The 14,808-nt window shown below is 36.5% G+C and overlaps 1 pseudogene; it reads right to left on the bottom strand.

Annotated features, from left to right (window-relative positions):
- LOC122488308 overlaps positions 1-14,808 on the bottom strand; it is a 93,193-nt pseudogene that overhangs the window by 4,343 nt on the left and 74,042 nt on the right.

The raw sequence follows: 14,808 nt of genomic DNA, 5'->3' as shown, positions 1-14,808 counted from the left end.
ATTGAGTTGTATTAGTTCCTTATATTTCTTATATATTAACCCCTTATCAGATATATGTCTTGTAAATATTTCCCCCATTCTGTATGTTGGTTTTCCTTTTTTTTTCCTTCTAAGAAAGATATTTTAATTATTTTATTACTAATACTTTATTATAGCTATTATTCAAGCAAAGCATTTATTTTGAAATTAAATAAATCATGCTTGTCAAAGTACAAAAGAATACTCTTCTATCTGTGAAATGTGTTTACAGAAAAGTAGGTCATTAGGTCCTTCATTGTATAAAGAAGCTTTTACTTTTTCTCTGCTCTGGAAACAAACCTCCAAAGCATTGGTAGGTAGAATAGTGTCCTTATGTAGAAATCATATTTAATGTTGACTGAATTAAATAAGAAATATTTATCATATACTTACATATGTCTTAACAGATATCATGGAAAATTCGAAAGTGTAACAAGTAAACTCCTGCAAATAGTTTACAATCTCAAGTGGGAATGAATACTTAATTTCATTATTTGGATAATACTTTGGTTTTTCATTTCATTTGTCATTTCTTTTACTACGCAGGAGCACTTAAGTTCGATATAATTAGTTCCACTTGTTTGTTTTTGCTCTTGTTTCTTAAGCTTTGACTGTCCTATCCATAAAATCATTGCCAAGACCAATGTCAAGGAGTTTTTCCTTGTGTTTTCTTCTAGGAGCTTTATGGTTTGAGATTTTACATTTAATCTTTAACCCATTTGAGTTACTTCTTGTGATTGGTGTTTGATAAAAGTCCACTTTCATTTTTTTACATGTGAATATCCAGTTTTCCCAGCAGCATTTACTGAAGAGAATCTTTTTTATCTATTGAGTATTTTTGGCTCCCTTGTCAAATATTAGTTGGGCACATATGTATGGGCTTATTTCTAGGCCAGACAGGGCCACCAGCTTGGCCCTGTAGTTGCACAGAGCAACTGGCTAGGGCCTCTGCTCCACCTCCTTTCAGAGGAGGATTGTAGTCAGCGAAGATCTGAGTGCCAGGTGTATAAGCCCCACTCCTCTGTTTCTATCTGATCTCCAGTGGTCAAGCCTTACAGATTCCCTTAGTGATTCCTATGAGGTGACACTTCAGTAGACGTCCTGGGAAGTGCCTCAAAATGCTGAAGGAGCTGGATGTTCATCTTGGGCTCTTTTTTCCACTGGAGAAACCTAGGTTCAGGGGGTCAATCTCAGCGCAATGCTGTGCTGTTCTTGGGGGGGATGGAATGTATTAAGAGGGTAGCCACTATTCTAACTCTTGTGGTCCTTTTTGGTCTTTGTGGTCCAAGAGGGTGATTCAGCCTCACCCCCAGGTTCTAGGATTTTCACAATGGTGTCTTATCTATGGATAATTACCAGTTGGTCTTCTTGTGAGGGAGACCAAAGTTGAGAATGACATGTCAACATCTTGATGATCTCACTTCTATGATGACATTTTTATTAACAAAATTTGAGCTGTGATAACATCTTAAATTGGAATACCCACATTAAGTTACAACTTATTTAATAGCACTCCACTTCATAATGTACATTCTAGTTTGTGAGCTATCTTCGAAAGCAATTTCATATTTTCAGTTAGGATACCTACAAACAAATGTGATTCTCCTGAGAAATGCAGCTGCCTCCTCTCTCTGTCTCTCTCTCTCTCATGCTGCATACACGTGCTCATGCTTCTCTGCCTTCCTTCTGTCCCTGTGCATTTCTCACCTTTTTAGTGATCTTACCATATGAGATAATTATCTATTTACAAAAGTCAGAACTATTTTCACAGATGAACATCTAATCTGTTTTTTAAAAACCTCTATGGGGAAAAAAAAAGGTTTTCAGTATCCAATTTTACACTTCAAATGGTTTTTGCTAGCAACTTTTCCTCTTAATAAGCTAAAATAAATGTTGATTCTGATTTGTGACAGATGGTTCATCTCTAAGAACCCATAACAGTGATTTCAATGTTTTAAAAAAAAACTTGCAAAAATCGGTACCACAAGAAATTCATCCAGACATATATTCCACAATCTTCTTCTAAATTGATGTATAAGTACATATTCGTATTTGAATGAAGCAAAAATGACTTTGATCTTATAAATAAGACTCACTACAGGTTTCTCCGCCAGAGATTATGTCTCTTTCTGCATATAATTTGAATTGCTCCTGAATGTAATTCAAGACTGGTTCGTGATATTTTATTAAGTAGCTAGACGTTTTGTGGCTATTAAAAATCAGCATATTCCTTTTGGATTACTCTTTAAGTTGTTATTAAATGAAAAGAATAGTCTTTAAGGTGTTATGTTAATCCTTTTTAAAAAGAACGCTTAATGTTTTCTACAATGTGAATATTGCTGGTTATCGCTGATTAGCAAGCATTGTAGCTCACCAGCATCTCATTTGGTTTTCATCAACTCCAATTCTAAAAAGGGTCTTATGGGGAAAAGTTGAATAAAGAGGCAGTGGTTTACAGTAAATAGCTGGAAATAGGAATTGGTTCTGTTCGCTCAACCTGTTACTCATTAGAAGGAGATTAGGGATAGAGAACCAAAGAGAAAGTGAAGAATGTGTCAAAGAGGTGAAAAACAAACGTTAATTTTTTGACCCTAAAAATAAGTTCTCAACTGGAAATTAAATTTACCTCACATAAACCATTTGGTTTGGGGGCAGGGGGGCAGGTTGTATGTTTATTTTCTCTAAGCAGAGTCACCTTAAAGCTCTCAGCACTTCTCTGTCACATGGAGTGATCCACATCTAACTCAAGAACTAGCTGACTGTTGAAAGAACAGTGTCCTCAGCATGAAAATCAGGAGGAAACAGGGGAACCTGGGTGGCTCAGTTGACTAAGCATCCAACTCTTAATTTCGGCCCAGGTCATGATCTTGTGGTTCATGAGTTCATGCCCCGCATTGAGCTCTGTAATGACAGTATGGAGTCTGCTTAGGATTCTCTCTCACCTCTCTCTCTGCTCCTACCCTGCTTTCTCTCTCTCTCTCTCTCTCTCTCTCTCTCTCTCTCTCTCTCTCTGTCTCTCTCTTTCAAAATAAATACAGAAACTTAAAAAAAATGAAAATCATAAGGAAAGTGTTAGGACTCTGAATATGCCATCATGTTTTATATGTGTTGTGTCATTGGAATAAGAGAAAGGAACAGAGTTTGGTATCTAAAATTTTCACTCGGTTCTTTAAAATGTCTCTTGCCCAACAAAATATAGGTCTGGAATATAGTGTGGCAAAAACAACTTGCTGATTATTTCATGTACTCTCTTATGCTTCCCAGCCCTTTTGCAATTGGGGGCGGGGGGGTGGGGGGGTGGGATGTGACTAGTTCCAGCCAGTGGAATTACACATGTATGTCTTTTTCAGAGCAAAATGCTTAATTGCCAGTGAAAGATTTTATGGAGCCTTCTTTGCCTTTCACCTGGATGAGGAAAACCATGTGTTCTAGATGGTTCATGTGTAAGGTAGTAGGGGCCTCTGTCAGCCAAAATCCCTGAGTGACTGTGAATCCAAGGCACTACCCAACCTCAGCTTTGCACTGGATCTGTTTTGTGAACAAGAGGAAAATATTGTCAGGTTAAGCCACTGAGATTTTTGGGTTAATTCATTACTTCTGTATATTACAACAAAACTTCAAGAATAATGAAAGAACTGCAAATAAAAGGGAGTTGTTTTTCCTACCTGCCCCTCCCCTATAGGAACACAGTTTAGAAAGAAGAGCCAGTCTGACGTCATTAGGTTTGCATGACATATGAGCAAAATGTTGGTGATGAAGGTCAGAAATATCACCAAAGATATTTACATATGTATACATTTTCACATCTACACATATAAACGTTTTTTGAAAATACCCTAAGTATGTTATTTAACATAGAGCAGTTGAAACCAGAATATATCACATTTTCAAGTCTCTTTTTCTGAGTGAATGAAGGTCTTATCCACTAATGTGTAACTGTCCTTGAAGACATTATGTTTAGGTGTCTATCTCCAACATCATTTGACAGATGTGATTAATTAAGAGATGTCTAGAACTGTTATTAAACTCAAAATATACAGGTAAACATCCAGCGAAGGCTTTCCAGATGGTCTTTGGGGAGTGTAACATAAATTCTTCATGAAAAAAATTTGCTCTAACATCAATCATCTATTCCTGACTAATAAGTGCATCCTTTCCCTTATCTCAATTGTTCTATTAATAATTTGCTGCCATGTCCCTAAATTCTCTTAGTAGATGTTATTTCTTCAATGTTGATATGATTTATGATTGCAAAAGGCAGTTTATAATATTCTGTAACTAGTGGATTAAAACACCTGTTAAATTTTGGGTGATGCAAAACTCCTAATTGCATACATCAGAAGAATAAATGGATGACTATAGGAACATAAGAATAATAGATCTAAAAATGCTGGTACTCTGAAAACAAAATCCTTGTTCTAGTATACAGTGCAAACTATACAGTACCACAGTTGTCTAGTACAGAAGATATCATCTGAAATTATCTGAGTCAAACATAATCATAACTCTCCCTAGACTTTGGTGATTTGGTAGCTCTTAAAGGCAAGTTTTCTACTATGTAGAGAAAAAAAAAACGTCTTCAGTAAGATAAAGACAAACAAATGCAATAGAAATAAAGTTTTAGTTGTACAAGATAAGTACATTCTAGAGATCCCCTGTACAATATTGTGCCTATTGGATATTGAAAATGTGGTTTCCTATGAAGGCTTTTAAAAAACAGATTAGATGTTCACCTGTGAAAATAGTTCTGACTTTTGCAAATAGTTAACAATTTGTGTTATACATTTAAAAATCTGTTGAGAGAGTAATCTCATGTTAAGTGTTCTTCCCATAGTTAAATTAAAATTTTGAAAAGCTAATATACCTAAAGAAACTGGGCTGAGCGTTTAAGGAAACTTTGAGTTCTTTGTTCCATTATTACTGAGGCCTACGTGTATCCTTGTTCTTGGATTCCAGTATCCCTGTGCAACTCAGATTTTAACTGGATCACCTGCCCCTTAAGAGCTAGCTAATGGACTTGAACCCCAATCCACGATTTGTGGATAATTCAGAAAACTTACCCAGATTTCTGTTAATCCCTAGGTATTGGGAGGTGGGGGATGGAATGTGGAAGTGGCTTACATTTTCATGGTCATTTTTGGCTTTTGCTGAATTAATTCTATTAATTTTTTTCTGATTGATGATGATCTTCTCTGATTTGTATGAGTCCTGTCATGGAATTTAGCCTCAGTCTCGTTCTGTAATTCTGTAAAACAAGTAAACTTCAAAACAACAACACAACCACCGAGTTTTCTGCCTCTCAAACACAGCATTTGTAGGCATGACAGATTCTACTGAAGATTTGAAGAAGCCAGAATAGGATTTACAATAAAAGGTGGAAACAATGAACTTTTAGTATTACATTTTTGAACACCCCATTCCAGGATTTTCCCCAGTAGCCCTTTTTCCCCATTTGGAATTCCAGCTTTTCATTATCATATGGATTCCTTTCTTCCTCTATCCTATCTTCCTCTTCTCAACATCTTCAGGAGCACTACAAATTATTGTCAGAGTATGGCTTTGAAATTCAACTCAAAGCCCAGATTTGCATATTCAAGTCCTTCCAAGGATTCAATAGAAAAGAAATTAACTTCACAATGCCCACCCTGCTTACACAGCAGTTTAGTTAGCAATTTCCCTATCACTCCTATAATAAATTTGTCTTTTTGTTTGTGCTAAGTCAAACTTAAGAGTCTGAAACTCGCAAATCAATGCATAATGTACTGGCAACAACCAATGTGGATTAGTAAAATATCTTATTTATACAATATTTCAGCAAAGCTTTTTACTTTCATGTATGCATTGTTCCCCTGAAGAGGAAGGGCAATGTGGACTGTCTTACACAATAATTTTATTAAATATCTTTACCTTCAGATATATAGGGCACTTCCAGCCAGGGTTATACATGTAGGCAAGCAGAGCTCTTTAGAGACACGCTTTAATTAACAAGTATAATAAATGTTGAAGTAGATAGAAGTGACATAATTAAATTGTGTGCTTCTAGATGGCTTTAAAAGAGTTAGATTTTCTGCAATATTATTCACTAAGTACTCCTTTTGTGGGTAAGTCTATTTTTCATGGAGAATAAAAAAGTAAAGTCGAAACAATCCAAACTCAAACTACCACATTCCCTGAGCTGTTAGTAGTCTAGATAGAAAACACATATTCTAGATGTCTGTTAGTATTTCTCCATTGGACTTCCTCAAATAAGTAATATATTTCTAATTTGAACATCTCCAAAATCTCTGTTGTATTTGTTTAAATACCCAAATTGTTAGTTAATTAATATCTCCTATGTAAGATGTGTTAGCAGTACTCAATCCTTTCATTTCAAACTCTGCAGTCTCACTGAAATTAAGAATTAAATACATGAAGAGAGGTAAACAGAGACTAGGGCACACACTTGAAATCAAGGTAGTGACCTAATCAGCACAAATGAGTGCATTTCCCCTTGAGGCCCTTTCTCTTCAGTTTAACACCCCCAGGTATCTGCCATCTGTGTCCACCTTTCCTTTCCCTTGGAGAAGTGAAGAGCTTCTCCAGCAAGGGCAACATTTGAAGCTTCCAATTCTTGGATTTATTGTTACAATTAGAAACAGATTCAGAAATCAGAGTACAGAAGCAGATATTGTATGAGAGCTCTGGCAAACACCATGATGTGGCCTGCAGATCCCCCTTAAAAGACCCACTGCCCAGATGTGAGGCATGTGGTTAGCTGTGGACCTTCAGCTCTTAGCGTCTTCAATGTCTGCCTTAGCTTCTGATGTAATATTTTTACACTGGCTGTCAGCCAAAGACTGATTAAATCTAGGTAAAGGACAGGACTGCACCCAATCAGCTTTCCTCTGACATATCTTTACTCCTGAGTGCCCTACCAGGCTGGCAGAGACATTCCTAGTTCTTCATGGTATTACCCTCCAATAAAATTTTTGTCCCAGCATCTGATGTCCAGATCACCCAGTGGTCACAGCTGGTACCAGGAATGGTGTGAGAAGGCAGGCAATAAAATGGGGTCTGAGACTGTCACTCATTCCTAAGCCGGCAATGTAGATTCCACCCTGAGTGGCGAGTGGAGCATGGACAGACTTTGGCACAAGGGAGTATTCCAGTTGTTAAAACCTTTACCTGTTGCCACCTGGCAATGTGTCCAGGGAGGGCTATACCTTAGTGTTGAGGATTTAGGCATTTGAACTATACGGGGAGTTAATAAATGTAAAGATAATGGAATTAAATAATTTTTACTAAGTTCATCACTGCCCTAAAAGTGGGTGATGAAGAGCTCAGAGAAATTAACAAATAACTGAAAGCTGAGTGTAAGAGCAGGAGAGTCTATCTGGTAGCTAAAAAGCATCCTTCCACTCATGCAGCTGGCAAACAGAAAAAGATGAAAATCAAGGTCAGTCTTCAACAGTCAGAGTTACTGAGCTTCAAAGATGGTTGAATGTTCTATATAGCACGAGTTCTCATACTTATGTCAGATCTTAGGATTCTGTCACATGGTATAGGAACATCTAAGTAGGTACCCCTGAAGATTTTGAGTCCCCACCATTCTGAGTATACAGAATGGTCCCCACCCTTCCATAGTAAGAACTAGCTCTCCCCCCACATGGAAAGATAATACAGAGGTTTCTTCCATACAAGGCAACAGTTTCCCTCTCAGTTTTCCTGACCTCTACTCCTGACCAACAGACTTATAGTAAGTGTTAAGACACAATGTTGCAACTGAGGAAGTGTTGGCACCCATGAGGGAGGAAACAGACTGTATCCCAAAGGAGCTATGATAGGTAGCAGGTGTGTACCCAGGGGCCAGGGAAGAACTTGTGGCACTGAACAAAGCAGGTGCTCCATCAAAGGGCTGGACCATAAGTCTGGATCAGGAAGAGTTCATTGACTTGGAGATGGGACTTAATATTCCAGTGAAAAGCCAGGGGATGGTATGAATTTGCTGTTAGGATTTCTAGCAGAAACCAGAAAGCAGTCACCCAGGGTGAGTGAGGTTGAAATGTTTGAATTGCTGTGGCAGACAATAGAGTAGGAGATTAAAAACTCAGTGATTTAGGTCTGCTGGAACAGTTATGTTAATGAGACCATAAGACCGAAGAGAAAACGGTGTTCTTTGAGAAGGCCTAGAGAACACACTATTTACCAAGACCATAAGGAATGTGCTGGTATGAGCGTCATTAGCATCATAAAATGTTCAGTGGTAATTCTTTGTAGGCCGGGGCTGATGATAGAGGCTGTCGTAGAAATGAGCTTGCTGATAGCAGTAGGACCCTGATGCAGTAAAAGTCGAGTGTGTGACTTAACTGCCAGAAGGCAAAGGATTACAACTATTGTAATACACAATAATATCAGAGTGGCATCCAGGAGTACTAACCAGTAAAGAGTTATAGAGATGGTTAATAGAACATGGCCTCCCCAAGAACCAGTGCTCAGCTCTCAGTATGGCACTAGTCCTTGAGGGATCAATAACCGCTTGGCAGAAAGATGGCTACATTGGGTCCTTTCTGTTCTAGAAAGGGCAATAGTTTGTTAACACAGGCATAGATAACTATTCTGGTGATAGGTTTGGCTTTTCTGCCTGCAGGGAATCAATCAAAACCACTACTCTGGAGTTTACTGAATGCCTGATCCCACCCAAGATGGGCATCTAACCAGGATGAGGACAGGTGTGATCCTTTAAGGTCTTGCTTTTAATATTTGTTAGGTAGAACTGAGCTGTGGTCAGTATAGGCTGACTGTTCTGAGGCAAGACTCTTCTGCATACTATTCGCAATGCCCTATGAATCGTGACGTTTTGTATGTGGCCTTTGAGAACAGGCGCTCTTCCCAGCCCCATCTGAGCACCAAGCAGAGTGACCTCTATTCTTTCAGTATTGTTCTTTCCCTGGCCCTGGGAAGTTCCTTCATACACTGGTGCTGATCTGTACTCAACTGAACATTCTTGAGGGGCTTTTTGAAGATCTCTGGAATTCTCTGCTCAGCTTTCTCCTCTCTCGTATTCTGTCCTGCAAACTATAGCCACTCTGGCCTCCCCACACTGTCTGCTCCATCTTCTTAAGTGGAGTCAGCCAGCTTTTGCCTGGGTTCTCCAGCTTGAAAACTCAAGGCAGGGGCGCCTGGGTGGCGCAGTCGGTTAAGCGTCCGACTTCAGCCAGGTCACGATCTCGCGGTCCGGGAGTTCGAGCCCCGCGTCAGGCTCTGGGCTGATGGCTCAGAGCCTGGAGCCTGTTTCTGATTCTGTGTCTCCCTCTCTCTCTGCCCCCTCCCCCATTCATGCTCTGTCTCTCTCTGTCCCAAAAATAAATAAATGTTGAAAAAAAAAAATTAAAAAAAAAAAAAAGAAAACTCAAGGCAGTATGCTGAGATAATTATATGACTTATCTGTTGCTTGTTTTTCAAGGATTATTGTCCTTTATTGGAAACTACTGTGTATGTATACATACATACATGTTTACATTTATCACTCCCATTTTATATTTCCTTTGTTTGTTTGTTATTTCAGGGAGTAGTAGAAACCCAGTCCATCTTGGTCAGAAGCAGATGTCTTCTCACATTTAAATACTCTGTAAGTATGAATTACCAATTAAATTGGTAGTCTTAAAGATGTTCTGTTATCCGTTTGTTAGAGTAACTCTCTAAAGATCACTTCCTGATAATATCATCAGCTGTTCTGCCTTTTACTTTAAGATGAAAAGTGAAAACATTAAATCTCTCTAGGTACACATCAAGAGATATTTTCACTACCCCTTATATTCAAGCTGTCCTCTTTAAATATTAAATATATTTTTATATTTTACTGCCCACAGCACATGCTACCTTAGGAAGGGTTACTTATAGAATTATTTTTAGTAGGTCTACTTTATTCAAAAGAGAGGAAAGGCATTTCCCCAAGGAATATTTATAAATATGTTCTCTAAGCCAGGGCAGTAATAATTCCAAAGCTTCTGGCTCAGTGTGTAAATCAAATATGAAAATCCATAAGAACTTTTGAGACCTTTTGCTGTGGGCCTTAATTCAAGCTTTTCAATAAAGCTGGATTTAACCAACTAGCACTTAGGTTTAATTCAATTAAACAAGTGTATATTGAGGATCATTTTGTGCAAAGTCCCCAAGTACCATGAGGAGGAGTGGACAGAGCCAGTCCTGTAAGTGCTGACATGATTACCCTAGGGACATATTCTTTAGGTAAACTTCTATACAAATCAACACAGGAAAAGCCATTAGTGGTGGTCCCAGTAAACTCTCACCAAGGATCCAATGAGCTCTCATGAAGAAATGTAAAATTTGAAATATGACTTACAGAGTTTCCACTGGAAATAATAGGACAAGGCTGTTGAGGGAGTGGGATCAAAATCAGAAAAGACACAAATGAAAAATTGAGCACATATTTAATAAATTCAGATTGGCTAGGGTGAGCCATGCATGTGTACATGCATGAGAGTAAAATGAAAAACTGGGAGCTGGACCCTCTTTGTTGAAGGCCTTTGTTGACAAGCAGAGAAGTTTCTGCCTGATGACAATAAGGTGCTTCTGAAAGGTTTTGAACTTAAGAATAACTGTCAGCAAAATAAATAATATACAATGATGTACATAAAATAGTGAATTAGGGAAATGGGGCATTAAAAGGATATAGAAGAGATAATCAGAAAACAGAAAAATTAGAACAAAGCAAAAATGTTTTACAGAATATTTTTAATAATATGCTGCTTTCTAAAACGTTTTATTTATTTTGAGAGAAGGGGGGGGTGGCGGGGGGAGTGTGGAGGAGAGAGGGAAAGAACGAATCCCAAGCAGTCTCCACACTGTCAGTGCAGAGCCCAAAATGGGACTTGATCCCATGAACTGTGAGATCATGACCTGAGCTGAAATCAAGAGTTCCAAGCTCAACTGACTGAGCCACCCAGGTGCCCCCATAACATGATGCTTTTAAAAGATAAATAAAATTCTGAAGTGGAAGAAACAACATCAGCCCAGAAAGGAGATTCAAAGGAAGAGTAAGAGTGGAAACTCATCTCTAAAAATTCTTCATTACAGAAAGTGGAGGTGAATTTTTAGAAAAGAAAATATAAATGCCTAACAAATTTGAAAAATGCTCAATTTGAGAAATAAATTAAAACAATAAATTCCACTTTCACTTTTAAAATTATCAAATGTCAAAGAATGGCAAGATCTAAAATGGTTAAAGATGCCCTTAGGCACTACATACCATGAGGCTTAAATTGTTTAAATCCTCGTCCTCGTAATTTCCCCTTCAATGACTCTATCCTAATGAGATAGAAATTCAGAAAATAAGTTATGTGCAAAGACAGTAAACACATTATTGCTTGCATTCTTAAAGCAGTAAAAATAATTTTAGTTGCTCAAGCAAAGGAAAATAATACTTTGAACCATGAAGGAGGTCATGTTTAACCCTTACGCCTACACCTCAGGAAGTTATCTACCCAGCCCCATCCATCTAACCATATTTCAGTAAATTATAATCTATACCACTCTTATATTATCATGGAAGGGCATTCCTTTCCCACAAGACTACATGATATGAAGCATAATGACTTCCTGACACCACAGATCACAGCACAAACACATGTATAAGAAATACAGAAGGGAAAATGATGTAAAAAAGAAATGAATATAAAATGAATATAAAATTACAATTTTAAGGAATTTTTTTTTTAGAAAACCCTGCAACTTAAGACCTACTAATGTTATTTAGACATTCTTCTTCTTTAAAAAATGATGGGAACATAAAAGTAAATTAAATATGATCTTCACCTTCAAAGAACACACTGCCTAGTGAAAGCACAAAAAAGTATCTGTGAAAATATAATTGAATAGGTCAACCTCATTGGACTCTACTCAAATGGTCTCTGATCTACAAAATATCAAAAAACATTTTAAGCAACTTTAAATGAATAATTTTCATATGCTATTAAAAAATCAGTTACTTATAGCTTAGAACTAAAATTAGTACATAACTCAACTTTATTGCTAGTTACATTGCTAGTTTATTGTGTGTGGGGGGGGGAACTTATTTACAAGTGATTTTAAGTCTAGTTCTCAATATAAATTGGTGAAGAAAAAATGATTTTTTTCTTTTAGAATACTATTTTTCTTTAGAATACAACAGATGGAATTTTGAATTTATTCAAGATTTACAGTATCCTATTTGTAGGATCCCTATGAGCATATCTATAATTGAAATTGCAATCTTAGGAAATATGTTTTAGAGGAGGTGTTTTAATTTATTGGCAGGCTAATAATGTTTAAAAAGGTGGACTAATTTGCTTTTCCCTGTCACAGATAGACTTTTTAAAAAGCAGAATTTGCTGATAGACTTATTGCTAATATTTTAGTTGATACCAAAACAAGTTTATAAAGTTAAATTACTATTGCTGGAATAACTGAATGTTGAGATACCTACTACATACAACATCATAAAATTGAAGTGCTTATATTATAAAAGTTTAATACCAACGTTTTGTAGATAAACTATACCATAAAGAGCTAACCAGTTCTTGAATCTCTCTTTGTGTTTCTGAACCCATATATTAAACAGTAAAAATATTGTTATGTTATCTAGGTTAGTTTAAAAAAATTAATTAATATTGACAGTTGAATTTACTATTTGAAACATCATTCTGATTAACATTCCATACCTAATACTTTCTATACTAGCACAAACAAATAAACAGAAAATTATATATATAAGACTATGGAAACTTTAAAACACTGCTCCTTAATTATGGATCTAAAACTAGAAGTGTTTTTAAGACAGGATTTTAGTTCGAAATCTGCTTTCAAGCCAGGAGATAGTAAATGACTGTTTCAGAGCCACAAAGTTAAGAAGTGCACAAGAAGAATCAAGATTGTTTCTTTATTCCTAGTACAGTATTATTTCCACAACATCATCATATCTCCCAGAATTACGAAGAAACTTAATTTTAGTTTCTTTCATTAACCAAACATTTTTCATTGTTAAGCTAGATATTTAAAAAATTATCTAGAAGGAAATGATAACGTTAATACCTTATTACTACTTATTACTCCTGTAATTTCTTATGTTATAAAAATACATCTCTTGTCTAAAAAAATTAAAAAGCAGTGTTTTAAGCAATTTTAAATGTAAAAAGACACATGTGATGATACATTATATGTATATAATATGTACATATTATATGTATTTAAATATATGTATATATATTTAAAGATAACACATTGGGGGTATCCGGGTAGCTCAGTTGATTAAATGTCTGACTCTTGATTTTGGCTCAGGTCATGACCTCACAGTTCATGGGTTTGAGCCCTCTATCCTGCTCTGCGCTGACAGAGCCTGCTTGGGATTCTCTCTCTCTCTCTGCCCCTCCCCTGTTCGCTCTTTTTCTCTTTTTCTCTCTCTCAAAATAAATAAATAAACTTAAAAAATAATAATAAAGCATATGGAAACTTATTCAGTGGAAACTAAGGATAAACACTACTGTAAACATTGACTATGTTTACCAATAGTTACTATATATAGTCAACATTCATAAAATTCAGAAAGGATATTCTCCAATACTGCATTATCTATCATGTCAGCTAATGCTAATAATAATTAGGCACAGGGAAGAAGGCTAGATTAAAAACCTAAATTACAGATGCCATCTGCCAACCAAATTTGGTTTGAGTAGAATATATGAAAATAATTTAAATTTATTAACGTTTATTTATTTTTGAGACAGAGAGAGACAGAGCATGAACGGGGGAGGGTCAGAGAGAGAGGGAGACATAGAATCTGAAGCAGGCTCCAGGCTCTGAGCTGTCAGCACAGAGCCCGACGCGGGGCTTGAACTCACGGACCGCACCTGAGCCAAAGTCGGCTGCTTAACCGACTGAGCCACCCAGGCGCCCCTGAAAGTAATTTTAAAATGATCATCCAGAAAACAGTGAAAGAGATGTAAAGGAGTCTTTTTTTCACAAATGTATTCTTCTAGTTTGGTGTACAACAAATATACCTCATTTCTATGCCTCTAATACAGTTTAATTTATTTTCAAAAACCACCTAATATAATTGTTGAATTTCAGGATTCTATTACTTATTCATAATTTTAAGGATTTTGATATATATTCAATTCATTTTATTTAGTTATTTGAGGATGTTTATTTTGCTATGCTTTATTTATTTTTATAATTTTATTAATATTCTATTCTGGATTAATCATAGTAGTGTATATATGCATACATATACACAAAGAATCTCACTAATTTGGAAACATGTTTAATCCAACAGGTTTTGAATTATCCCAAACATTTATTCTTCCTTCTTACCAAAGAGCCATATAATCCAATAGAAAGCTGGACTAGGTCCTTTCATTGACCCTACAGGAAAAATATTATTTTGCCCTGAATTAATAATTCCCAGAAATTAGTGATATCAAGTAGTTCTTCCTCTTCTGTAGATATTTGACAGTAGAGATATTCTTTTCTAATGCAGGTATAAAAGTGGGGGGAAAAGCCACTGTGATCTCCAGGGCATCCCAAACTTTAGTGTGCATATGAATCATCTGGAAATCTTGTTAAAATGCAGATTATGACTCAGTAGGCCTGGCATGACCCTGAGATTCTGCCTTTCTAATCATGGTGATTCCACTACTCCATAGGCCACACTGAGGAGCAAGAAGCAAACCAGTTGTCTTCTTTTTTTCTTTAGCCCTTTCCCAACGCATGTGAGTTTCAATAGCCCTAGAAATGTATTTCTGACATTATTTAGTT

This window comes from Prionailurus bengalensis, chromosome A2 (genome assembly GCF_016509475.1).
Source record: "Prionailurus bengalensis isolate Pbe53 chromosome A2, Fcat_Pben_1.1_paternal_pri, whole genome shotgun sequence".
Lineage (NCBI taxonomy): Eukaryota > Metazoa > Chordata > Mammalia > Carnivora > Felidae > Prionailurus > Prionailurus bengalensis.
This window is presented reverse-complemented; position numbering and strand designations above follow the sequence as displayed.